This window comes from Schistocerca nitens, chromosome 10 (genome assembly GCF_023898315.1).
Source record: "Schistocerca nitens isolate TAMUIC-IGC-003100 chromosome 10, iqSchNite1.1, whole genome shotgun sequence".
Classification (NCBI taxonomy): Eukaryota; Metazoa; Arthropoda; class Insecta; order Orthoptera; family Acrididae; genus Schistocerca; species Schistocerca nitens.
In genome coordinates, this window is record NC_064623.1 from 85,366,226 (window position 1) to 85,392,936 (window position 26,711).

The following is a 26,711-nucleotide window of genomic DNA, read 5'->3' on the forward strand; positions in this document are numbered from 1 at the left end:
AGCATAAAATCGTGTCGTCTGAGTCAGTGCATGCTATGTTTCCGATTTCATTAGATTACACCAGTTCCTATCAAAGGCACTTGACCTTACGCATCACACGTACTTCGTCAGAGATACATACAGTTCAGTTGCCAAATAAGACACTAACAAATAAATAAACACATACACTCACATAAGAGATAACGTACCTGATAGCATCTGCTCCGTTGTATCATTTAATTATAGCCGTAGGTTTTCCAACCTGAAATCCGTAAATGGACAACGAAGTGAATCTTAAGAACTGTAACTGCGGCTCTTAGTACTTGAATAGATCTTGCTACCTCTCTTAACTTTTTACACAAATTTTAGTTTCAGAGACTTGAATGTCGACGCTTCCAGGGTCGAGACTCAACATCATCAGAATTCGGCATCAACTGTTGGATGAAGATCTTCTGCAGACGTTTCCACGCATTCCCATCTTCAGCTACATGCGTTCATAACACTTCAGTATGTTTTCTATCGACATCTCTCCACCTCCCATCACGTCGTCGGCTCAATGTTTTACTATCTCTTTAAATCCAGCAAGGTAGTTCCTCGCTCTATCAACGATCCATTCACCTGGTTACTACCCACCGACATTTCATATTCATTACCATAGTAATTGTGGTTTCCATGTCAGTTTGTTCTCTAATTAATTTGTCTTGTTTGTTTTCTTGTCTCACAAAATAACTTAAAATGGTTCAATGGCTCTAAGCACTATGGGACTTAACATCTAAGGTCATCAGACCCCTAGACTTACAACGACTTAAACCTAAGGACATCACACACATCCATTCCCGAGGCAGGATTCGAACCTGCGACCGTAGCAACAGCGCGGTTCCAGACTGAAGCGCCTAGAACCGCTCACCCACAGCGGCCAGCACAAAATAACTACCAACATACATCCCTACAACGCTTGCTGACTACTAACCGTCAATTGTTTAACGATTTTCTTATTGAAAGTCAATCTCTCACAGCCACGAATCAAAACTGATGATTAAAGCTGAGCTCTGAATTACCGAAAACATACTGCTGCAATATTGTGATTCAGTTTTGTAATTGTTCCATCGGGAAATAAGCGAAAATAAAGCTGGGAATGCGAAAGTAGCGCGTAAAACATCTCACAAGTAGAGAGATCCGTGCTGAATTTTCACTCTCCGTCGGAGTGTGTGCTGATAGTAAACTTCTTGGCAGATTAAAACTGTTTACCAGACCGATAGTCGAACGTGTGACCTTTGCCTTTCGCGGGATAGAGCTCTGGCATCTGAGCTACCCAACCACGACTCACGACCTGTCCTACAACTTTACATACGCCCGTAGCTCATGTCCTACCTTATAAACCTGAGGGGGGAATTCTCCTACGGAACTTGTAGGACTAGCACTCCTGGAAGAAAGGATATTGCAGAGACATGGCTTAATCAGGCGTCCTAGGAATGCTTCCAGAACGAATTTTCACTTTGCAGCGGGGTGTGCGCTCATTTAAAGCTTCCTGTGAAATTACGAAGGCAGAAGATGAAGTACTAATGGAAGTAAAGCTATGAGGGCGAACTGTCAGTTGCGTCTGGATAGCTCAATCGGTAGGGCCCAAGCCCATGAGAAACAAAGGTCCCGGGTTCGAGTCCCAGTTTGCCACACGAATTTAATTGACTAGGAAGTTTGAAATTCAGAGAGAATGTTAAATAATCTGTGCAGCATACGAACTGATGTCAAAATATCATCACACATCCTACACTGACAGTTCCACAACCAACAACAACGATAGTCGATGTCACTTCCCCTTCCTCTCTACAACCTCCCATTTTTCTCGCATGTAGCGACTGCTCCAAGATTATGTTGGACACGCTATGTAAATTATCAAATACTAAGTCTGAATTAAGTCAGTACATTTTGTTTTCAAAAGCATGCATCAAAATTGCCTGTGCAAAATATGCTCGAAGCGTGTAGCAATGTTATAAGTATATAGGTAACAAGTGTCAGAAGAAATTATATAATTTAAAACCGGTGATACACACTGGATGCTTAACTTTGAAAATCCCTCTTGGTTTATGAAAAACTTCTATTTTTTTCTTCTTAGCCACCCTACATAGACAAACTCGTCATTTAGCCCCATTTCTTCATTGTTAATTTGAAGGTTCTCCTTTGGATGTGAGGGCCGTACGTTATTTTTGTCTGTTACAGTTGAGTTCGGGCTTCCTACTAAATTGACAACGGAATACGGTCACACGAGGTCAAGTGCGTTCTTTTGATTTTAACGTTCTTTAGCGTAAAATACATAATTATTGTCAAATAAATGTTTATTGACACATACACAATTATTACATGAGCTACGTATATCACTGAACGGCTAATCCGGTACAGCGAGCAACATTCCAGTTACGGGTTGCCTATCTAACGGATTCCAGGGGCAACATAAATTAGGTCTTCAAAATCTCATATATTGTACGAGTTAAAAAATTTAAACCGTTGTCATAATCTACTCGTCAACAGCTATAATCTCACGTTAAATGTTTAACATAATAAGTCAAGTGAGTTAGAAATTGTGTCTACGTGAGATAACGTAATTCATGGCGCGCAAAATTACCCAGATTATATTCATCCTGTGCTTGAGAATGAGAGCAGTTAGTGATTTTGAACAAACTTTACACATACTTTTAAACCCTTACGAAACCTTTTCTCCCTGACATCCCTCACAAAATGGTGAAATGTGAAAGGTCCATCGCTGCTCATGCAGCAAAGCGTGAGCATCAGGTACGACGTTTTAATTCATAGCTTCTGTATTCCGAACACTATTCGCAACACTGTTTGCGGACAGTGTTCCCATATACCGCTGAATGTAGTTCGGGAAATATAACATTTTATACATAGCAGATCTATTCTTTAAACAATTGCAGGTGGCGGGTATTATCAGTTGCATACGAAACCAAGAAATCTTGCTTTAGGCTGATGTAACATTTGTCTGTTATTTGCGGATTCTCTCTTGACCAAACCGGATTGTCCGTGAATAAATACACATTGCAGCAGCTTTTGATGGTTTCGCAATGCCGTTCTTTAGATATATTGGCACTGTTGAGCACTCTTTGCAGAAATTATTTGGCCTACAGCAGAGGCTGTTCCTTAGTGTTCAATAATAGCTTTCTTTTATTTGAATGCAGGAACAATGAGAAATTTAAGACCGACACGTTTGTTTCCACCTCTGCTGAAGTCTCGCTCAGAACCCTACCCCGTTAGGACGATCCATAAGCATGGCTTTCGGCACTTTAGTGACACTGTTATTATTTTTCATACATGTTATGTCCTGCTGTTTGCGCTGAAATTCCCACATCTAAACAACTCAGAATCCTCGTGAACACCTCTGCGTATTTATACGAGCGATATTAGTAGTTTAAAGTAACAGATTTTGATGTTGCCATTTGCATTTTCCGTACCTAACGGTGACGTAACTTCAGTCTATTGTATAAGTAAGAACAAAGGACCTCCAGAAACAAAAAAAAAAGAAAAACATCATCCTTATCTTCGATTGTTGCAGGAGCTTATAATGTTTTCTAAGCTGAAATACCATGTCTTTAGACGGAAAATATTTGTCAGCAGCCAGTCGGAGTGGCCGAGCGGTTCTAGGCGCTACAGTCTGGAACCGCGCGACCGCTACGGTCGCATGTTCGAATCCTGTCTCGGGCATGGATGTGTGTGATGTCCTTAGGTAGGTTTAAGCAGTTCTAAGTTCTAGGGTACTGATGACCTCAGAAGTTAAGTCCCATAGTGCTCAGAGCTATTTTTATTTGTCAGCAAATGAGGATGTCTGTGCCCTGCTTGTATTCCAATTGGCCTTCGCTTTCCCCGCTCGATGGATCTGTAATAAACGCTGCCGTCTCACTTGAGAGACAATAAATTCACGCTACTCTTAAAATATTTGATGCAAGCAACTGACTTCTATTCTGACTGCGAATAAAAACGGACTTGGAATAAAAACGGACTTTGCTTGTCAGAGTGCCTTTTACACATGTAGGAGCTGTATTGTGCGACGAAGAAATTATCTTACAAAACATGAAAAAAGATGAGTCGTATTTATGTGTCTCAGCTTCCGAAAATTTCGTATTCCGTTATCACGGAAAGACAACTTTGGTTTTTGTATATTGCCGATGGATATAAAATTTGGGGACTGGTTTGAAGCACTCCGTCGACTTATAGTGCTACAACGATGAAAAATAATATTACGATGATGTCAATCCTTATTTTCATGATATAAAGAAGAATCGACGATATTAAAAAGTTAATTATAATTTTATTATTTTAATTTTTGTGCTCAGTGAATCAAAGACTTTCTAGGGCTCGGAATAAACTTGCATTGTTTGTACTACGAAACTATATATGATTGTTAAGTGAGAACTGATTGTATGTAAGAAGACATTTTGTCTGTGCGGATTTTGTTTTCGTACTGGTCGGTGGAAAGAGAAAAGTTTCTTAATCGATGTATGTAATGTGAATGTATAACGGCCAGAAAAAGAAGAGAGAGAGATAATCCTTGCGGACAGTCACCATACTGTATAAGAAAAGGTAAATACAAGTTATTCAAAACAAATATCTCTACAGTGTATCGTCTTGTGATTTCTAAAGTCTGAAAATTGCGGTGTTTAATCTAAACCTGCCCTGAATAACAGCGAAGAACATTTATGTCATCATATATTTTCTTCGTTTGACCACGGTTGTGATTCGCATGTTGCATTTTGTTATGCGACGTGTTAGAAATACTTTCATTATACGCGCAAAAGTACACACGGCTTTAATCGAACCTGCATCTTTCGGAAACGATAACTCTTAATCAGTACAATTACGCGAATACCGTCAAATTCGCAACCGTGATCACGAAAGTGTTTCCTGGACCTGATTTTTATAAATGAGTAGACTTGAAAGCAAACAGTATTGCACCATCGCTGGCTCGCAACAACTGGAAGAAAACAAAACAAGGACTGAACAACTTTAAATTTTAACGCCGTCAGCATTGCGAAATCTGAACGACGTAAGTTAATTAATTAAACATTAACAGGAAGAGAATTATTAAATTTTAAAGATTAAATCATAGCAAGAATTTAAAGCATCATTACGTTTCTGTGCATTAGTACTTGAGTATCAGATACCGTCATATGTATTTAAAAGACACTGGCCGGCCGCGGTGGCCGTGCGGTTCTAGGCGCTCCAGTCCGGAGCCGCGCTGCTGCTACGGTCGCAGGTTCGAATCCTGCCTACGGAATGGGTGTGTGTGATGTCCTTAGGTTAGTTAGGTTTAAGTAGTTCTAAGTTCTAGGGGACTGATGACCACAGCAGTTGAGTCCCATAGTGCTCAGAGTCATTTGAACCATTTTTAAAAGACAGTGCATAAATAAAATAGCCACCTTTTATAATTATTATTATAGCAATTCAGTGGCGACCGTGACAGGACCAGCTTATATGTGTGTGCTAATGTGTGATTTTTTTCTATTTGTTTCATTCTGTAATGAGAGGAAATCTACGACGACGCTAAGTACTATAGACTGATAGCAAAGATTGAAGCATATGGGGTATCTCCCAATTTGCCATTACTACCTGACTGTATTACAGTATTATGGATGTTGAGTAATCGGCAGTAACTTAACGAAGGAAGTGGCATGCAACCGAATATGTCCTCACAAAACATTGATACGAGACATCACAGGCAAAACAGCGGATCTTACCGCGATAGACATTTGAATGATCAACTCTTCAAGATCCGAGAGAGGAACTTCGACGACGCGAAGAAACGAAATATCGACGTACGGGATGTGGAGAAAAATATGGACACACCAGGAACATAACCAAGGATCCATACGGTGGAGGAAACCCGTTGGCACTCAAAACAACTTCCAGTCGTCTCAGAATAGACAAATATAAGTCCTGTGCGTTTTCAAGGGAATCTTATACCATTCTTTCCGCAAAACAGTGGGAAATCCAGGAACGACAATGGAGGTGCATAGCGATCACGCAACATTCTCTCCAGAGTAGAGCACAAAGGCTCAGTGATACTGAGATCTGGTGACCGTTGTGGGCAAGCATTGTGCTACAACCCATCCTCATGCTCTCAGAACCAGGCCTGGGTAATTCGATCTGCGTGAATACGGGCCCTGTCGTCTGTGAACACAGTATCACACATGGAGAGCCAACATTGTACCATGGGGTGGACCAGATCAGCCAAAATTGTCACATAATTCTTGGCACCAGCGCGAACTTGCAGAATAACAATGCGGCCCGTAGAATACCAGCTTTCCAAATCATCAAAAGAAGCCCCGGCATGCTTCACTCTTGGGACGTAAACTCGGCCAGAATTTGGAAGCAATGCGCAACAAGACTCGTTCGACCACTGACTTCTTTCCATTGCTGTATGTCCAGGTTTCCAGGCCCCAGCATCACGTTTTTCTGTTACGAGCATTTGCATCGCTGATTGGTTTCGAAGCTTCAGTTCGGCCTGCAATTCCGTGCTTTTGGAGCTCCCATTGCGTTGTTTTGGTGCTGATGATGCTGACAGATTTCCTGAGCGCGACATTCAGTACGCCTATTCAGTGCATATTTCAAATTGATTAGCATCCAAATTCGAATGTTTTGAATGCCCGTGTACACAATGACCGCTGAATATTCATTTTTAAAGAAGAACAGCAGGCAGTCGCAAAACTTTGTAATTTATTCCAGATCTAGATTTCGATTGCAACACTGTTATCATTGGTGCTAATGTTTTAACTTTGTGAGTAACTTTAATTCTGACTGTTTTAAATTAATTTCGGGTTGCCAAAAGCGTATTACGAGATGTTCAAAATGTATTATGAACCGTGCTAAATACTTAATCTGTCTGATAAATAATAATCCATTATAGCTTGAGTTTCAACTACCTGTGGTGTTCAAACGTTATGAGCTACGTCGAAGAACACTATCCTTTGACATGTAAAGGACGCGGTTTCGGTTCAAATGGCTCTGAGCACTATGGGACTTCCGAGGTCATCAGTCCCCTAGAACTTAGAACTACTTAAACCTAACTAACCTAAGGACATCACACACATCCATGCCCGAGGCAGGGTTCGAACCTGCGACCGTAGCAGTCGCGCGGTTCCAGACTGTAGCGCCTAGAACCGCTCGGCCATTCCGGCCGGCCGCGGTTTCGGAAAATATCGTTCACGCGATCAGGTGATATCTTCTCACGAAATAATGACTGTTATCGATAGCAGGTCTGAAGTTGTTCGCGTATTCCTAGACTTTCTAGAACGCTTTAGACACCGTTTCTCACAATCACATGATAACCGTACCAAAAACACACACACACAGATAACGATGCTAACGAAATACACACATTTCATCTACATCTACATGGTTACTCTGCAATTCACACTTAAGTGCCTGGCAGAGGGTTCATAGAACCTACTTCATACTACTTCTCTACCATTCCACTCTCGAATGGTGCGTGGGAAAAAGGAACACCTAAATCTTTCCGTTCGAGCTCTGATTTATTTTATTATGATGATCATTTCTCCCTACGTAGGTGGGTGTCAACAAAATATTTTCGCATTCGGAAGAGAAAGTTGGTGATTGAAATTTCGTAAATAGATCTCGCCGCAAAGAAAACCGCCTTTGTTTCAGCATTAACTAAACACTACTGGATTCTCCGGCACAAGACGCTATTCAGCGTGACGTCTGTATTTACTACAGTCACAGAGATCTACTTACATTAGGTAAGCTTGCCACGACGATGCGTCAATCCGAATTTTTGGAAGCTGTCAACCAATCGCTGCAACTGGGACCTGAGTCACAAATACAACGGACTATTGCGGTGTAATGGCATAGCGAAGTGGTTTGTGTATAAATCTAACGCGTAGAAGGTCGAAGGTTTGAACCTCGTCAAATGCAGCGAACTTTTTCATTTTCCAAATCTGACCAAAAGATTTTCATTATTATTTTTATTCAGTTACTTTGTTTGAATATAATCGTTTTTTATTTCTAATACTTTACCGCGTGATTTTCGTATCGCATTCACTTTTTTTTATTTTTCTTCCTATCAGTGGCTTCTGGGCTTCTAGGCGCTTCAGTCCGGAACCGCGCGACTGCTGCGGTCGCAGGTTCGAATCCTGCCTCGGGCATGGATGTGTGTGATGTCCTTAGGTTAGTTAAGTTTAAGTAGTTCTACGTTCTAGGGGACTGATGACCTCAGAAGTTATGTCCCATAGCGCTCAGAGCCATTTGAACCATTTGAACCTATCAATGTGTTTCGTTTGGAATCTACTTCGGCCGGCCATTGTGGCCGAGCGGTTCTACGCGCTACAGTTTGGAACCGCACGACCCGCTACGATCGCAGGTTCGAATCCTTCCTCGGACGTGGATGCGTGTGATGTCCTTAGGTTAGTTTGGTTTAAGTAGTTCTAAGTTCTAGGGGACTGATGACCTCAGATGTTAATTCCCATAGTGCTCAGAGCATTTGAACTATTTTTGAATCTACTTCTCTCGCCTATAATCTGCAGTCAAGTACTTAACCAGGACTGCCCACCGACTGGTAATGCGGCATCCCATGTACCAGTGTAAGCATACTTTCAGGTAACCAATAACAGCTAGAAACTGCTCTTCACTTTTACCGGCAACACCGAAATTTTGCTGCGGCTGCGGAAGATGGCTATGCAAACAAACATACTATGGAATCTTTCTGTCTTATGTTTCCTAGTGGAGATTACCTGAAACATCATGAAGAAGGCCATAATGATTTTAGTTCTGTCGCAGATTGCTGATCGTCGTTTTGGTTGGTTGGTTGGTTGTTTTGGGGGAGGAGACCAGACAGCGAGGTCATCGGTCTCATCGGGTTAGGGAAGGACGGGGAAGGAAGTCGGCCGTGCCCTTTCAAAGGAACCATCCTGGTATTTGCCTGGAGCGATTTAGGGAAAGCACGGAAAACCTAAATCAGGATGGCCGGACGCGGGATTGAACCGTCGTCCTCCCGAATGCGAGTCCAGTGTGCTAACCACTGCGCCACCTCGCTCGGTGGTCGCCGTTTTCTCCGATACAGTGCACATTCACGAGCTTGTGGTTAGGATAGGACACGAATCAAAATTCACGGCGACAAAACCCGTCGTCTACCGCAGTTCAGTCACTGGTCGCTTAACTTCAGCTGTCGGCATCGCATCTCCCATTTCCGTTATATCTTGTGACGACCGCTTCGATCGTAGTACCGCGTTACACATTAACAGCGTTTGTGAAGTGATCCACCGTGTTTTGTGTGTCACCTGTAAGCGAGTGGTAGGCCGTGAACCGCTGTATCGGCAACTGACAGACATCAATTATCAAGTAATTTTAATCGGAGTGTACTTCTTCACGCATCTCAATGTTTGACGTCATGACTCGTGAAGTATACGTCGTACAGCGATATAATCTCGCAGGTAGAGTCAATGTTATTTGTGGATACTGTCTGCAAAATCTGTTGCGAATGGAGTTAGGACTGAAGAAGTAGTAAATTATAACGCCATGAATGAAGTGGCAATTCTACTACATGAATATTGAAAACGTAGTGAGCGATAAACTTTTTCCTTGTCATAATTTTGTAAGGTGTGTGGAAAAAAAACAACTCTGGAAGGTTTGAAACTATGTGTAAAGTGTTTCCGAAGTCGCTAAGTCGTCTCATTCTGATATACTGGACGAATGTAGTGAGGGTAACCAGCGCTGCATCAGTACCCACACATAGGCTCTAACTGCAATATGTGTCTTACTGTATTAAACCCTCCACATGAGATTACACTGGTTAATCCGTAGATTATGGTAGCATCTTAACTTTTCAAATTCAATGCGGTTAGTAACTGTATAAAATATTAAAATTCAAATTTTTCCGCCGCTACATGCCACAGGATTGACAGGCAACAATGAACCATGACCTGGTGAGCCGATTAGCAATATAGGTGCCCGGTTAAATATAAAAGAAGACCTGTTTGCCATAATATTACAGAATTACATAAACCATTAAATAATTATATAAAATAAATGATTTAGGGAAAAATCTGCTCACCCATCTTAAATTGCTTGCGCATGATGGTGTTGCTTACTGTCTACAGAAGCCTATAGAAGGTAGTGTTATGGGCCCTTTGCTGTTCCTTATTTATATAAACGATTTGCGAGACAATCTGAGCAGCCGTCTTCTGTTGTTTGCAGATGACGCTGTCGTTTATCGACTAATAAAGTCATCAGACGATCAAAACAAACTGCAAAACGATTTAGAAAAGATATCTGAATGGTGCGAAAATTAGCAGTTGACCCTAAATAACGAAAAGCGTGAGGTCATACACATGAGTGCTAAAAGGAACTCGTTAAACTTCGGTTACACGATAAATCAGTCTAATCTAAAAGTCGTAAATTCAACTAAATACCTAGGTGTTACAATTACGAACAACTGAAATTGGAAGAAACACATAGAAAATGTTGTGAGGTAGGCTAACCAAAGACCACGTTTTATTGGCAGAACGCTTAGAAAATGTAGCAGACCTACTAAGGAGACTGCCTACACTACGCCTGTCCGTCCTCTTTTAGAATACTGCTGCGCGGTGTGGAATCCTTACCAGATAGGACTGACGGAGTACATCGAAAAAGTTCAAAGAAAGGATCACGTTTTGTTTTATCGCGAAATAAGGGAGAGAGTGTCACAGAAATGATACAGGATTTGGGCTGGAAATCATTAAAAGAATGCGTTTTTCGTTGCGACAGAATCTTCTCACGAAATTCAAATCACCAACTTTCTCCTTTGAATGCGAAAATATTTTGTTGACACCGACCTACATAGGGAGGAACCATCACCACGGTAAAATAAGGGAAATCAGAGCTCGTACGGAAAGATATGGGTGTTCGTTCTTTCCGCGCGCTATACGAGACTGGAATAATAGAGAATTGTGAAGGTGGTTCGATGAACCCTCTGCCAGGCACTTAAATGTGATTTGCAGAGTATCCATGTAGATGTAGATGTAGAAGATCAAAACGAATTACGAGTTGTTAATTGCTTCTTTCGTCGCTTCTTGGTAGAACAGCTTCATAATTTCAAACTAAAAGCACAACATTGTGTATGCTGCAGAGAATTAATTTATTTAATTTTCGGATTAAAAGGCTATCAGCAGATTTCATCTGACTATCGGACTCAAAGGAGGTACAATACTCGAGAACAATACTGAAAAAGATGTACTTCACCAAGAATGAGGTACAAACAAAAAGTACGTGTCATCTCTGACAGTACAGTAGTAACCCAATTAAAAGTATGAAACAGTAAATTACTATAAAGGGAACAAACCTGAAAATAACATTAACAGTTAATGGTTTTCCTGTTTGTTAGGCTTCAACGTGTTTATTGTCCAACTTCTTACCTATTTAACTGTATTATGACCATTACAGTCGCAGTTGAGATTTACTGTGTGTTTGTGCTTCAGTCTAGATCAGTATCATCATTTCCAATAGTGTTTACTAATATTGTAAATTCTGTGACAGCGACACTCACTAGAAGTCTGAGGATGCCCTCGTAAACCGGAAAGGTGTTAACTAAATGAATTAATTCTCTTGAATATACAAAATATTGTGCTTTTCCTTCGTAATTATGAACTGATTTAGACAAGGTGTCTAAAGGTCCGGAAAGCAGCAATTCACGCTGAACAATAAATTCTGAAAAAATCCCGGTAAATTTCGGTTATACGATAAATGAACAAATTAAGAGAGTGTGGATTCAACTAAATATCTAGGAGTTACACTTAGGGGCAACTTAAAGTGCAACTGCGGCACAGGGAGTGTTGTAGCGAAGGCGAACGAAAGTTTTTGGCAGTACACTTAGAAGGTCGCACAGATGTTCTAGAGACACTGCCTACACTAAGCCTGTCGGTCCTCTTCTAGAATACTTGAGCGTGGTATGGGAACCTTACCAGATAGACTTGACAGAGGATTTCGAAGATGTTCACAGAAGGGAGGCTGCTTTGGGTTATAGTAAAATAGGGGAGAGAATGTCAAGGATTTGATAAGCGCGCTGGACTGACAACCATTAATGCCAAAATATTTTATGGGCTCCCACTTGCACATGGATGAATGAAAATTGCAATAAAATAAGCTAAATTAGAGATCGCTCGGAAAGATTTCTGTGTTCATTTTTCTCTCGCCTATCCGAGGGAGGACTGGTACCGAAATTATCTGAAAGTCGTGCCTTGCACCCTCTGTCTCGCATCAGAAGAATAATCCTGTAGATGTAGACGTATATATATGAAGTCCTCTATTGCTTTATTGTACTCGATTTGCTGACGACAGCTGCAGTATTTGTGTGTTCGTCTCACTTCGCAGTCTGCTCAAATGTAAACGAAACACTGATTTACTGCGAAACTGAAAGTGCACTTTGAGGAATTACTACGTAACGACGAAATCAAAGCCGGTTTTTATATAACTTGTGCAACTCGAGACCGATAAATAAATGGAAGAGTTCCGTAAATTTAAAACAGTTCACTATCAATGCGAAAACTTCTCGCGATCAATGCATAACTGCTCACGATCAATTCAAAACTGTTCTTGATCAATTCAGGATGTTCATAATCAACTTAAAACAGTTAACCCTCAATTTAAAACAGTTCATCATCAATTTAAAAGAGCTCACCATGAACTTAAAACGGCTTAACATGAATTTAAAGTAACTCCCGATCAATCTGATAATAGTTCACGATCAGTTCAAAAGCAGTTCACAGTTAATTCAAAAACAGTTCACACCCAATTTAAAATAGTTTTACGGTCACATTAAACTGCATTACAGACAATTTAAAACTGTTTTACGGTCTGCTTTTATTCTACAATATTACTCTTATTGTTAACCGGTTTTCGGCTTACAAGGCCATCTTCAGACATTTACTAAGAAGTTACAACGTTTGCAAAAACATTGGAAGAGGAGTAACACGTCTAGATCGAAGTAGAAACATACAGTAAGTAACGTCTTTGACAGTGTGGTGGTAATGTAATGAAAAAGTAAAAATTGAACAGTACATAAATAACAATGGAGCAGACAGAAAACCTTTAACACAAAATAGGAATGGAATGCCAACATAAAAGTTTCTATTAACAAACAAAACTAATAATTATTATAATATTATTATTTTATATTTTTATTTTATATATTAATTTATATATTATTATACTATTATTTATTATAATGTTGTTCTACCAAGAACCGACGAAAGATTCTGTTAACATGTTTTACGGTCAATTGAAAGCTGTTTACTGTTGGAGTAAAAATTCTCGTGATTGACGTAGGACTAATAGAAGTTCGTGGGCTTCCACAATCGGTGTCATTTGGGATGAAATAATTTTAAGTATTGGGCCGTGTCACCGTATACTTCTGAAACAAATAAGCTGCCGACGTTTTGACCCACTTTCTGTTATCCTCCTCAAGGTAGTTCACTGCTCTGAAGAGGATCGGACAAAGTCAATCGAAACGTCGGCAGTTTACTTGTTTTAGTGATCGACGATGACGCACCCCATCATCCAAAATCATATCCAAAACTTAGAACTGTCTCCTATCGATTAAATGTAAGGCTCACAGTCAGTTTAAAGCGGATCATCATAAACTTACGTCGGTAAACGATCAATTAAAAACTGTTTACAATCAGGTTCCAAAAAAATTCTCTGCATCCTTCTCATCAAAATATATGATACTGCTGCTGTGGCTCCTTTACGAAGGCACCCATGACCACGATGCGACTACATTTCTCTCCTCTGTTCTGTCCACAATTATGAAAGCAGTATACCGCATAAGAAAAGTTTTATTCCAGTCAGCTCCAGAGATGTTGGTCGTTACGTAGACGTACTACAACGAACGATCCACCTAAAATGGAAACTTCCCTCAGAGGTTTGGGTAACGTGAAGAGGCTCTTTCATTGTGGATGAGATGTATTACATTCTGATTGTTCAACAGAACAAATTACGTCTGTTGTTCAACTGATTTTCGCTTCAAAAAATTCATGTAGACGTATTCCGAAAAACTGAAGCCATTGTAGAAAACAACTGGACAGGTCATAATAATGCACAAGAAAGGAAATAGAAGTAATTAAAAAAATGGTTCAAATGGCTCTAAGCACTATGGGACTTAACATCTGAGGTCATCAGTCCCCTAGACTTAGAACTACTTAAACCTAACTAACCTAAGGACATCACACACATCCATGCCCGAGGCAGGATTCGAACCTGCGACTGCAGCAGTCGCGCGGTTCCGGACTGAAGCGCCTAGAACCGCTCGGCCACAGCGCCCGGCTAGAAGTAATCCGCTGAATTACAGACCCATAATACTGATCGTTCTTGTGAAACACAACTGGTTCTTAACTCACAGGAAGTCTTCTAATTAAATCGCTCGGCGATGGAGTACAATCGCAGTTGTTGACTGGATTCGTGATATTCTGTCAGAAAGGATACAGTTCGCAGTACTGGACGGGAAGTCGTTCAGTAAAGCAAGAGTGATATCTGGCGTTGCCCAAGGTAATTTTATAGACTCTCTGCTCTTCCTAATCTATATAAACGATTTAGGAGACAATCTGAGCAGTCTTCTTAGACTGTTTGCAGATAATTCTATTGTGTTCCGTCTAGCAAACTCGTCAGAAGATCAGTATGAATTAACTATTTACACAAAATAGCTGCATTCTGCGAAAAATGGCAGTTGACCCTGAACAACAAAAATTGTGAGATGTCCCACGTGAGTACTAAAAAAGCTCCATTAAATTTCTGTTACACTATAAATCACAGATATTTAAAGATCGATGATTCAACTAAGTACTTAGGGACTACAATTACGAACAACTTAAATCGGACCAATTATACATAAAATGTGAACCAAAGACAAACTAGGTGCAATGGCATAATACGTTTTAGAAGATACTACAACACTGTCTTAACTAAGCTTGTCCGTCCTCTTCTGGGATATTGATGTACGGTACGAAATCCATATCAGATAGGAATAACGGAGGACACTGGAAGAGAATAAAGAAGGAAAGCTCTTTTTGAATTATAGCGACATAAGGAAGATACAGTCACGGATATGATAACAGAGTTGGAGTGGTAATTATTGAAAGAAAAGGAGTTTTTCGTTGCAGCGAGTTCTTTTCACGAAATTTAAATCACCAACATTCCCCCCATATGTAAAAATGTTTTGTTGACTTGCGTCTAGATAGGGAGACATGATCATAGTGATAAAAACAGAAACTGGAACTCGCATGGAAATATTTAAATGTTGAATTTCTTGCATTCTATTTTAAGTGGAAGGGTTGAGACATGCCTCCGCTAAGCCCTTAAGTGTGAACTGCAACGTAGTCATGTAGATGTAGCTATAGATGTAGAATCTATCCGAAACACAGCTCAAATGTACCGATTTTATCCTCCAAACTACTATTCGGAACATCGATCTTTCGTCCTGCAAGAAACATAGCATAAAATGTTGATACGTGTTATAGTAGACGGATGTAACTAATCCAATATGATTTCTAATTTTATTTCTACTTTCGGAGGTATTCGTAACTAATATAAAGACTCAAATACACCCAGAACATCAAATAAAATTATATAAGTCCTGAAGATGGGAAAAGTATATGACATGAGGCTAAATGTAGGAACTACGGAAGTGGAGGGAATCAACAAAAGTATCATTGGAAGGGAACACTTTGGAACAAGTACCATCGTATCGGTATTTCAGAAGTTTGGTGACATAAAATGGAAATTATGTGGAGCAGATAATAAGTAGAATATCAACGGTTAAGAGAATATCTGGAAATGCGAGAGAGTTGTAAAAAGTTTGAAACAAAAGGAATTCTGATACAACAAATAAAGAGATTCGCCAAGTGTTCCTCCAAAAACTGTTTCGAATAACTTGCTCAGGAACCCATCAGAAGTATAAATGGGTGTGAAAACATACTTGAACTCTTAGCAACAAATCATCCTAAGAAATAGCGAGTATCATGACGAATACAGGGATTAGTGACCACAAGTTCTTTGTAGAGAGACTGAATGCCGTAACACCCAAATTCATCACAACAAACGCAAAATGTAAGTATTTTTTAAAGGAGGACAACTCACGGACGCCTATTTAAGAGACAACCTCGATTTCTTCCAAGAACGTAAAATGTCTAAGATTGGGGATGTTTCACGGTAGGTTTAAATTTATCGCGGACTTCAGTGCGAGTTGCTTTGAACAGTTTCCTCTACGAAGCTCTGTCTCGAAATCTGGCATAAAATCCGAAGAGATTCTGGTCATGTGTAAAGGACACCCGCGGCATGATGCAATCAGTACCTTCACTTCACGACAGCAATGCTACTGTTACATATGACAGAGCCACTAAAGCGGAATTACTAAACAAACGTTTCCTTAAAGCTCTTCGCCAAAGAAGGCGCAGTAAATGTTCCAAAATTCGAATCAAGAACAGCTGCCAACATGAGTAATTTCGAAGTAAATATCCTCGGTTTAGCGAGGCAGCTTTAATCACTTATTTAAGGTAAGTCTTTCGGTGGAAATTCTGTCTCAATCAATTTCCTTTCGGAGTATGCTCATGTAATATGTCCATGTTTAGCAGTCATATACACGTACACTCGCTCGCTCGTCGTAAGATACGTACCTAAGGACTAGGAAGTTGTCACACCAATACACAAGAAAGGGAATAAGCGTAATCGTCTGCATTACAGGCCCATATCACTGACGTCGATTTGCAGTAGGATTCTGTGTTGAAACACTATGAATTCTCTCGAAGAAAACGACATATTAGCATATAGCACGGATTTAGAAAATATCGTTTTCGTGAATCGCAAATAGCTATTTCTTCCCTGCGAAGTAATGAGTACTGTCGGCAGAAGAAATCAAATTTATTCCATTTTTTAGATTTCCAGAAGGCTTTTGACGGGGTATCGTCACATTTGTGATACTGGATACGTGATTTCCCGTGAGTAATGTCACAGTTCGTAGTAACTGACGGAAAATCACGGAGTAAAACAGAGGCGATATCTGGCGTTCCTAATGTATGTAAAAAATTTACGAGACGATCTCAGCAGCCTTCTTAGATTGTTTGCAGATGATGATGTCATTTACCGCGTAGTAATGTCATTAGAAGATCAAAGCAAATGCAAAGTGTTGTAGACAAGTGATCTGTGTGTTACGAAAACTGGCAGCTCATTCTAAACAATAAAAAGTATGAGGTCATCCACATGAGTTCTAAAAGAAATCGATTAAATTATACGAGAAATCAAATGATTATAAAGGCTGTCAATTCACCTTAATACCGTGGGATTAATATTGCTAACAATTTAAATTGTAACGATCATACAGAAATTACTGTGGCGCAAGCGAACCAAAGTCTTTTTCTAATTGGTATAACTCTTAGAAGATGTAACAAATCTGCTACTGTGTTAGTCTCGTCCGTCTTCTTCTGAAAGAGTGCCGCGCGGTGTGGAATCCTTATCAAGATAGGATTGACGAAGGTCACCGAGACAGTCCAAAGAAGGCCCACCCGTTTTGCAATATCGCGAAAAATGGAAGATACGAATTGGGAGGCTCATGAAATCAAAGGCCTTTCTCTTTGTGACGAGACATTTTCACGAAAGTTGGGTCGTCAACTTTCTCTTACGAACACGAAATAATACGAAATTATTTTTTTCACTCCTACCTACAAAGTTAGAGATTAACATCTAAATAAAATAACAGAACTCACAGCTCATTCGGAAAGATTTTAGTGTTTGTTTTTTCCCGCTGGCTATTCGAGAGTCGAACGGTCGAGAACAAGTCTGAAAGTGGTTCGATGAACCTTGTACCACTCACTTCGTTCTGAATTAGATTATAATTATAGATGTAAAGTATAATACATCAGTTCGTCACAGACAATCAGAAGGAAGAGAAAAATTACTTGGATGTTATTTTGAAATTTTGTTCTGGAGAGAAATGCTAAAAGAGAAATTGTGTGACAGATTGACAAATGAAGAAGTACTTCTAAGAGCAGAACATTTAAAAAATTAGACGAAATCATAATTATGAAGGAAAACGCCTTTGCTGGCTATGTATAATGCAAAAAAATCGCCTGCAACGAATGGTAACCGGAGTGCAGGAAAGATTTAGAGAAAAAGAAAAAGACGTAGAATACGAGATGACACGAAAATTGACGAAGTTAGCAGCAGAGTAAGGAAGTGAAAAATACAGAGAGCGCGATCGATTGTTGATGACAAATGTACAATAGAAGAACAAAATTGTAACGAAGTCGTTGAATGCGTAAAAACATACGAAATTTCTCATTCGCTTGTATACATCTTGTGAGACAATTTTCCTCTTTTCTCCCTATTTCCTTCTCCTCTTACTCTGGTTTCTTTTTCGGAGTAATTTGTAAAGTGTTGTTCTTCCATGTTTTTTCAACCGCCAAGAGTTCCCGTAATATGTGTAACTTGTAAACGCTGTTCTCCTTTTTCACCTTCCTTCTTGTTATAGCAAAGTTATAATATTATAGTAACAGCATAGTGTCTATTCGTTTGGATAAATTGCAGTATTCTGTCCGAAATTTGGAGACTTTCGTTCATGTTATTACAGAACGCTTCACTAAAATAAACAAATTGAAACTTACTGGAACTTTTTTCGAGCTATGGGGCTTCGAATAGATGTACTTTCGTAGGTTAAAATAATGCCAAGGATGAACAAGTAATTACTATAGTTAAGCAGCGAAACACAATCATTTGTTTCGAAATCAGCGTTACCCATACGCTGCGCAAAACCTTAAAATGTGTTAAAGCAACAAGCAACGCATGAAGCATAATAGCAAACTGATAACGGCCATTTCGAAACAAATGATCACATTTGACGTATGCCGTTCTTGAAGTCTCAGGGTGGCCCTTTGTTTCACTGTTACTGGCAGTGTTTCCATAAAGAAGTGACAAACCGCTAATGTGCCAAATCATAATTTTTGAAAACTATTTAAAAGGTATAATTCTTGACTCCTCAAAATAAATTAATTACATCAATAGCATTATTGCAAGTTGAAACGTAAACTGAGCGCTAACAATTGATTTAAATTTCTTGGCACATGGTTAGCCGAATAGCTGACATCTGACAACGAAATGCCGCATTGAACAAACTCGATGGGAGGTTCTTAGCAGTTAGAAAAATGCTCGTTCGGATTTTGACCTGGACTAATGTTTATGCAGTGTTACGTTTGGTAGATACTTCTTTACAGTCTAGATGGTTGGAAGTTAAAAGTAATCTCCTTGAACGAAATGGACTCTTGAGATGTGGGTGTGACACAGAGCATTTAGGATACCGTGGACGGCGAGAATGACATATGAAGAGGTATCCTATCCCTAATTCGTGTCACTAGAAACAGAGAAGCTTTGGAAAATGCGAGCGCAAACATCCATAGTGGAAGAGAATCAATAGAAGCAGAGAATTCATAAAACAAAAGCGAACTAAGGGTATTTTCATAATCTGCTATAGCATGGTTTACTACGTGCAGCACCAACAGCGTGAGGGTTCGGGAAAAATGATGAACACGTTATTCCAATCGTATCCTTTGTTTTTATAAGCTGCGAACAGATATGTGCAGCACTTTCTAGTGATCAAAACTTTTGGAATATTTCTCCATTCTAAGGATGCAGAACGATATTCGAAAGCCATGATAAAAGTGAAATAAAGCGAAATATCAAAACAGTTTTTTATAATACAGAAACTAACGCATTACGCAACAGGCGTAAGATATGTTGAAAAGAAGGCACTATGACTTGTCCGCGTAAATAATTTAACTAATGCAGATTATTGACGATACTTTCATGAGTGTTCATGGGGGTTCATGGTGCTGCCTGTGTTTTCTTAATTTCGAGAAAAAAGTTTCGTCATAAGTGCTGGTGAAGAACTGGCATTATTCTGATTACTGTTCAAACACATAAATCGGAAGAAATGACTGTGTTTGGTTTCTGGCAGTGAGCGATTGCTGCCGAAGGCGGCGGCCAAGTTGCTTCAGAGAGCAGCCAACGCCATCTGTTGTCAATCCCTGGAACTACTAACGTCCATGCGGTTGCCGTTCGCATGGCTACCACGCCAGAAAACGCGTTTTCCGCAGACGGAAACTGCTACTTGGCAATGTGAAAATTACGTCACAAACTCAATAACGCTTTACTATCGTGGAAGGAAACTGGGTTGGAGTGTTCATAAGAGATACGCACAGAAAACAGTTGCTGACATGAATACGACCGATTTCAAACGAAAGGAAACTGCGTATGACAACACGTCCAAACTCTCTCGTGTAATAAAACTCACACGTTTTCATTTCTGGATAGAAACATTAACAGAACTGGTTGATGTAGTTTATAACACATTCAGCTATTATCGTTGCCATCATTTCTCCCCAATAAACATTGCAACACACAGTAAAGTTCTAATTTAACTACATGTTTAAATTTCTGTTATTCTTTGGTTTTCAATATTATATGCTGTGCATAAGAATAGACATACTTCGCTACGATAACAACTCACACTTCCCCTTGAAGGAATAGAATTATCACAGGAAAATTACGATAAGAATGACGCGTTACATAGTTAAAAAATGCATCAAAGAAGCTAATCGCTCGTTAATGTGGCATGGTTTCTAGTGTTTGCATTTTAATTTATTAAGTATGTTTGTGAGTTCGACGCTATCTCAACCTCGCAATGCTATTGTATGAATAATTTAAGCACAAATATTGAAACCAATGTCCGACTGGAGGCATCTTAATCTCTAAAGTTCTTGTACATCAACGTAATTCGAAAGATGTGATAAGAAACGTTATCAAACGTTGGAGTAAACACCTAAGACACTTCCGTCGTTGTTTCATAGTTCAGGCCCAGCTGTGGATCATCTCAAAATTATTATTTGAGAATACACTTGAACGGCAACAAATGAACGTCCTTAATAATATGAGTACAATGTGTCATTTCCATTGTAATTAGAGCGACGACACCAATGTAATTAGCATAAAATGGTTCAATGGCTCTAAGCAATATGGGACGTCATCAGTCCCCTAGACTTAGAACTGCTTAAACCTGACTAACCTAAGGACATCATACACATCCATGCCCGAGGCAGCATTCGAACCTGCGACTGTAGCAGCCGCGTGGTTCCGGACTGAAGCTCCTAGAACCGCTCGGTCACAGGGGCCGGCTCATTAGCATATCGACACTTGTTCTGAAGAAGGCGGGCTAGGAATATAGTTCCCTCATGAGCTTTGTCGAAACATGTGCCGAAGAACAAGACGATAAGTGAGTCAGAAACATTATACGGTCCTCCCAGATATTCTATTGTGTTACGACTGTCAAGCCTCTGTGAAAAAAAAAAAATGAAAATTGTATACATCTTTTTTTCATTTTCACATTAACTAAGAGCTTGCCACAAATGTTTAGTGACTCACATCCTAAAGTATATAATTGCCAGCGTTATCTAAACAAGGCATCATCAAAAACGACAATAGTGTGTGAGTGCATTTGAAGTGAAGTAGTGAGCGGAAATTTGTGAACAACTGAGTGAAAGCAATGCACTAAATAGCAGCTGATTGAGACACCAACTACGGACTCGAAACAGGACGGAAAATTCTGCAGATGAAATGCTGTCAAAAAAAAAAAAACAAACGACGAAAACGAGCACTAAAATCGATGTATAATAATACAGTTCAGTTAGCGATGTAATTTTAAGAAATAAAAATTTGACCCACCGAAGATGACACAATGGTGTCGAAACATGTCTGGGTAAATATAAAAATAAACTAATTGTGTTTGCATAAGGCTGATTTTCAAAACAACCCAGTTTTTAAATCGCAAAGAGGGAAGAAAAAAAGGAGGAGCTTCCAACTAGTAAAATGAGTAAACGAATTGCGTTACTGTGCCGAATCTGATAGCATTCATGTTATGTGACACAGATATTGATAATTAGTTCGGCAAAGAAATTCATCAGTGGAGTAGAATAAAGAGACCACCAACAAATCCTGTACGCTCGCCTTAAAGTGTTATTGAAATCTGTGTGTTCCTGAGTGATGGACACCTTTGTAAGCCTAAGTGAGCGACTTCAAGTCTTTATCAACGCTGTTCTTATTCCTCGCCCTGATTTCGTATAAGTATCTGCTGATTCGGGAGAAGTGTTACTAACAACAAATTTTATTAAGGTATAAATGTACTGAGAAGAACGTAGAGCCAATTGTTTGGACAGGTTTCTCCAAGACGTTTTTGGATTCACACCGCAGATCATTCGTATTACACACTTTTGCACCCGAATACCTTTAGCTCGATTTCATGGGAAACTCCATAATATGACTGCGTACGACATTATAAGATGAAAGCAAGCCAAGTTTTCTTGCTTTTTTATCTTTTTAAGTCACCTATGTCTGACAACACCCGCGCTGCAAACAAATATTTGCTTAGGTTATACAAAAGCTATAACGCATGCTCGCCTCGATTGATTTTCTTATGAAATTGTGATAGCAAGACATTAGCAACCGCTTCAGTCACTGTGTCCTATACATACATGGTGATTATAATTTAAGTTCCAGTTTCGAAAATGAACCACTGCTCAGAACGACGTCAAAACTGGACGGAATATTATTGAAGAAGGGGAAAACGTTATGGGAACAAAAAAAATTAACGAAAAGTTTATGGTGCTGTAAGCGGCAGAATATCCAAAATAAAAGATGTGTGGCACACAGCTGTTCCTCAGTTTCCGTCTGAGGTGAGGCGCCCCACATGAATGTCTCTACGAAGGATCAAGCGCTGCTGGTAAAACTCTTTTACAAGCACGATGACTGTGAGCCAGTAGCCCCACAGTTCCAGACACTCAAGAATATGAAAAAAGGCGTTGGTCCGATGTCTTCTGAGGGTCTGGAGAAAATGATTACAGACTTCGAAAAGACAGACTTTTTGAAGTGCAATGTAGCAGAGGAAGGAAAGCTGTTAATTGTAAATGTCGTGTGACCATCGGGTAGACCGTTCGCCGGGTGCAAGGCTTTCGATTTGACGCCACTTCGGCGACTTGTGCGTCGATGGGGATGAAATGATGATGATTAGGACAACACAACACCCAGTCCATGAGCGGAGAAAATCTCCGACCCAGCCGGGAATCGAGCCCGGGCCCTTAGTATTGGCATTCTGTCGCGCTGACCAAGGAAAGCAGTTGTTTTGACGCCTGTCGAAGATGTGGCCACGGCACTGCAGAAGGGGTCCGACAGGTGTTGTGCAAACATGCAGTGCACGGGAAATTCCCCAAATTTCGGCTACGCGTGTGAGCACGATGTATAAAATCCTACGAAACATCCTACGTTGCTATCCATACAAAATCACTCATGTTCAGGAGTTGCTTCCTGCTGACCTGGCAGCAAAGCAAACTTCCTTCTAGAGTTTCTTGCTCATGTGGAAGCGTACAATGAGTGGCTACGGATCATTCTCTGGACAGACGAAGTCCATTTCCAACCGAGCGAGGTGGCGCGGTGGTTAGCACACTAGACTCGCATTCGTGAGGACGACGTTTCAAACCCGCGTCCGGCCATTTTTTCCGTGATTTCCCTAAATCGCTTCAGACAAATGCCAGGATGGTTCCTTTGAAAGGGCACGGCCGACTTCCTTCCCCATCCTTTCCTAATCCGATGGGACCAATGACCTCCTATTTGGTTCCCTCCCCCAAATCAACCAATCAACCAATTCATTTCCAATGTCATTTCAATACCAAAATTTGTAGGACAACGGAAAATCTGATAGCAGATCTACCGCTACCACTTCATTCTGTAGAAGTGGCTGTGTGGTGTGGGTTGAAGGCATTGTTAATCGTGGGGCCATACTTTTCGTTGGAGATCTGTTCTGCGGGTCCTGTTACCCGTACCTAGTGCCGGCCGGGGTGACCGAGTGGTTCTAGGCACTACAGTCTGGATCCGCGCGACCGCAACGGTCGCAGGTTCGAATCCTGCCTCGGGCATGGATGTGTGTGATAAATCCTTAGGTTGGTTAGGTTTAAGTAGTTCTAAGTTCTAGGGGACTGATGACCCTAGAAGTTAAGTCCCATAGTACTCAGAGCCATTTGAACCATTTGAACCGCCACTAGGATACGCTATGACAGTGTTTTGCGCATCAACGTTATTCCAACCCTTTAACGATGTGGATGTGTGGTTAGGATCATATTTCTGCAGTATGGCGGTCCTCCGCTGCGGTTGCTGCAGAGGCATTTCGGAAATGCGAGAATTATCAGTCGTCATTTCCCTAAAACCTGGCCGTACAAATCACCTGATTTTAGTTCGTGTGACTTCTGGCTGTGAAGCTATCTGAAAGATATTGTGTCCAGTGTCCCAATTACGAACGCAGTTGAATTGAAGACTCACATTACGCAACGCATTCTGAACGTGACCCTCGAGACACTAAGATCTCTTGTGGAACATGCTGTTTCTCGACTTCAGCTTGTGACTGAGAGCGGTGGGCAGCATACTGAATATGGGGCAGTAGAAAAATATCCGCTACCAGTCACAATAAGAGGTTATTTATTCGTCACACGACCGGTTTTGGGCTTGCGCCCATCTTCAGGTGTTTATACATTAATGTACATGTTTTTACTGTTGGAGATCGCTGTATAAACACAAAAAATTATTTTCTGGTGACTACACAGATATAAGTGGGACAATTGTAAGTGGTAAGGCAGCATTTGACGAAAATATATCTGTACTTACAAAAAGATGAAGCACCATTATTACAGTTATGCTGTGGTGATAGTTTTGCCACTTACACACTTATGGTCATTTTCACGTCCATATATCAGTTTTACTAAATATAGCTCCATATTACACTATTATGATGTGCACTCGTGAAATACACTATATTTACATACAAACATGTGGGCTGTGGTAAAAGAACTTAGACGTAGCAGATGTAAAAATGTAGCGGATATTTTTCTACAACCCCATACAGGAACAGTAACGGAGTTCGACAGCATCCACTATGGATAAAATTCATACTGAATATGTCTTGCGCCAGTCTCAGGACAGATAGAAACATATGCCTTTTTGCTTCCTATGCATTTTTTGGCCCCAGGACAATTAGGGACCGATTTTCCCATCCGATGTTGTTGGACCACGCCGTGGTGGATGAGCGTACTATACTGACAATACCAAACTTGTGCTGCCATGCACATTGGACACTACCGATAGTCTAATGTCCCACTCACACCGCAACCATCGTACTGCATTCATGTGTCATTTGTACCCGCAGCCATTTCATTACGATGCTTAGAGCACCATCTAGTGCGAAAATTTTCGTTAATTTTCTTTGTTTTTCCTTAACGTTTCCCCGTTTTTCGATAATATTCTGTTCAAATTTGACGTCATCCTGAGCAGCAATTCTTTTTTAGAAAGTTTTGAAGCTAGAACTTCAATTATAGTCACCCTGTTTATTGAGCGAAAATCTCTTGCTGTTCCCCAATGTAGTGACGTTCTTCAAAGGTTAATGGCAATGAAACTGTTAGCTTACGTCAAGACAAATCTATTTAACGACGCTTTCTAAAACTGCTATATATCTTCTACTTATCGCAGTCATCTACATGCAAAACAAACGTAACACGTAGTTCTGTTGAAAGGTCATTAATGCGCACAAGAAAAAATAAGTCCTAAGACAGGTACTTGTGAGGAACAATATGTAATTATTCCCAATGTAGATAAATGGGACTACTGCGGCAGTATTATTGGCCTTCGATATATTTGCAAAAGAACGATACCAGATGATAGTAAAAATATAATAAGCCATCAAAGCGTTCCTTAACACAATGCTTTTGGATATACAGATCGTTGTAAATACAAGTGAATGACTTCCAGTGAAAAAAAGTTGTCTTCTGTTAAAAGAGTCGCATTCAGACGCTGTAGTGAAGGTGCAAAACTGTTCACTAACGTTTCATCCTCGTCTGTGACGGACATCTTCAGACATGAAACAGTGGCAGGTCCGTAGAAGGCTCAGAGGCCGCCGTATATATAGGAGTATTTTCAATCCTACACAGCTTACAACTCCGCACACTACACCGAATGCAAATAACTGTTTCTGAGAAGTCACACTTTTCTCGATTATAAACAATCCCCCCGTTTGTGCAAAGTTAGAATATGCTTCCTCATCCCTTCCGTCAAAATTACCACACTGTTTAAAAAAAGTCTATTGACTCTCAAACAAGTGTGGAGAAACTCCTTGCCGTTGTATCCAAGTGTGTGCTGGATCTACGTAACGGAATTTTAGCACCCAGTTAATCGAAACAAGAAAAATTGTCGCTTTGAACAGATTGAAAAATCAACCGTGGCGGAACAAAGTTTGTACCGTGGAGACCACGAAATAAAATTTATGGACTAGCATTATAGGCAAGATGAGGCACTGTCATTTGCTCTTGTGCACAGGTTAAGCACTGAACTTCACCAACAAAGTTTTGCAGGTCGTTCTGGGATTTTTTGAACATTTTGGTGTAAGGGCCCGCGATCTCCGGTGGCTCGTTACAGACTACGAATATGATTATGGTTTATTCATTTCGTTACTCCGATTACTTCTGTTTCTGTGGCTAATCGTCCTTCACAAAAGCGGAATAGCTTGTAGTATGCAGTCGCCGCAACACAACCACACACAAACCTCCTGATTTAGAAGAAAACAGCCTTAGGAGGGGGAAAAAAACTAGAGTAGCATTCTCAACTAATAA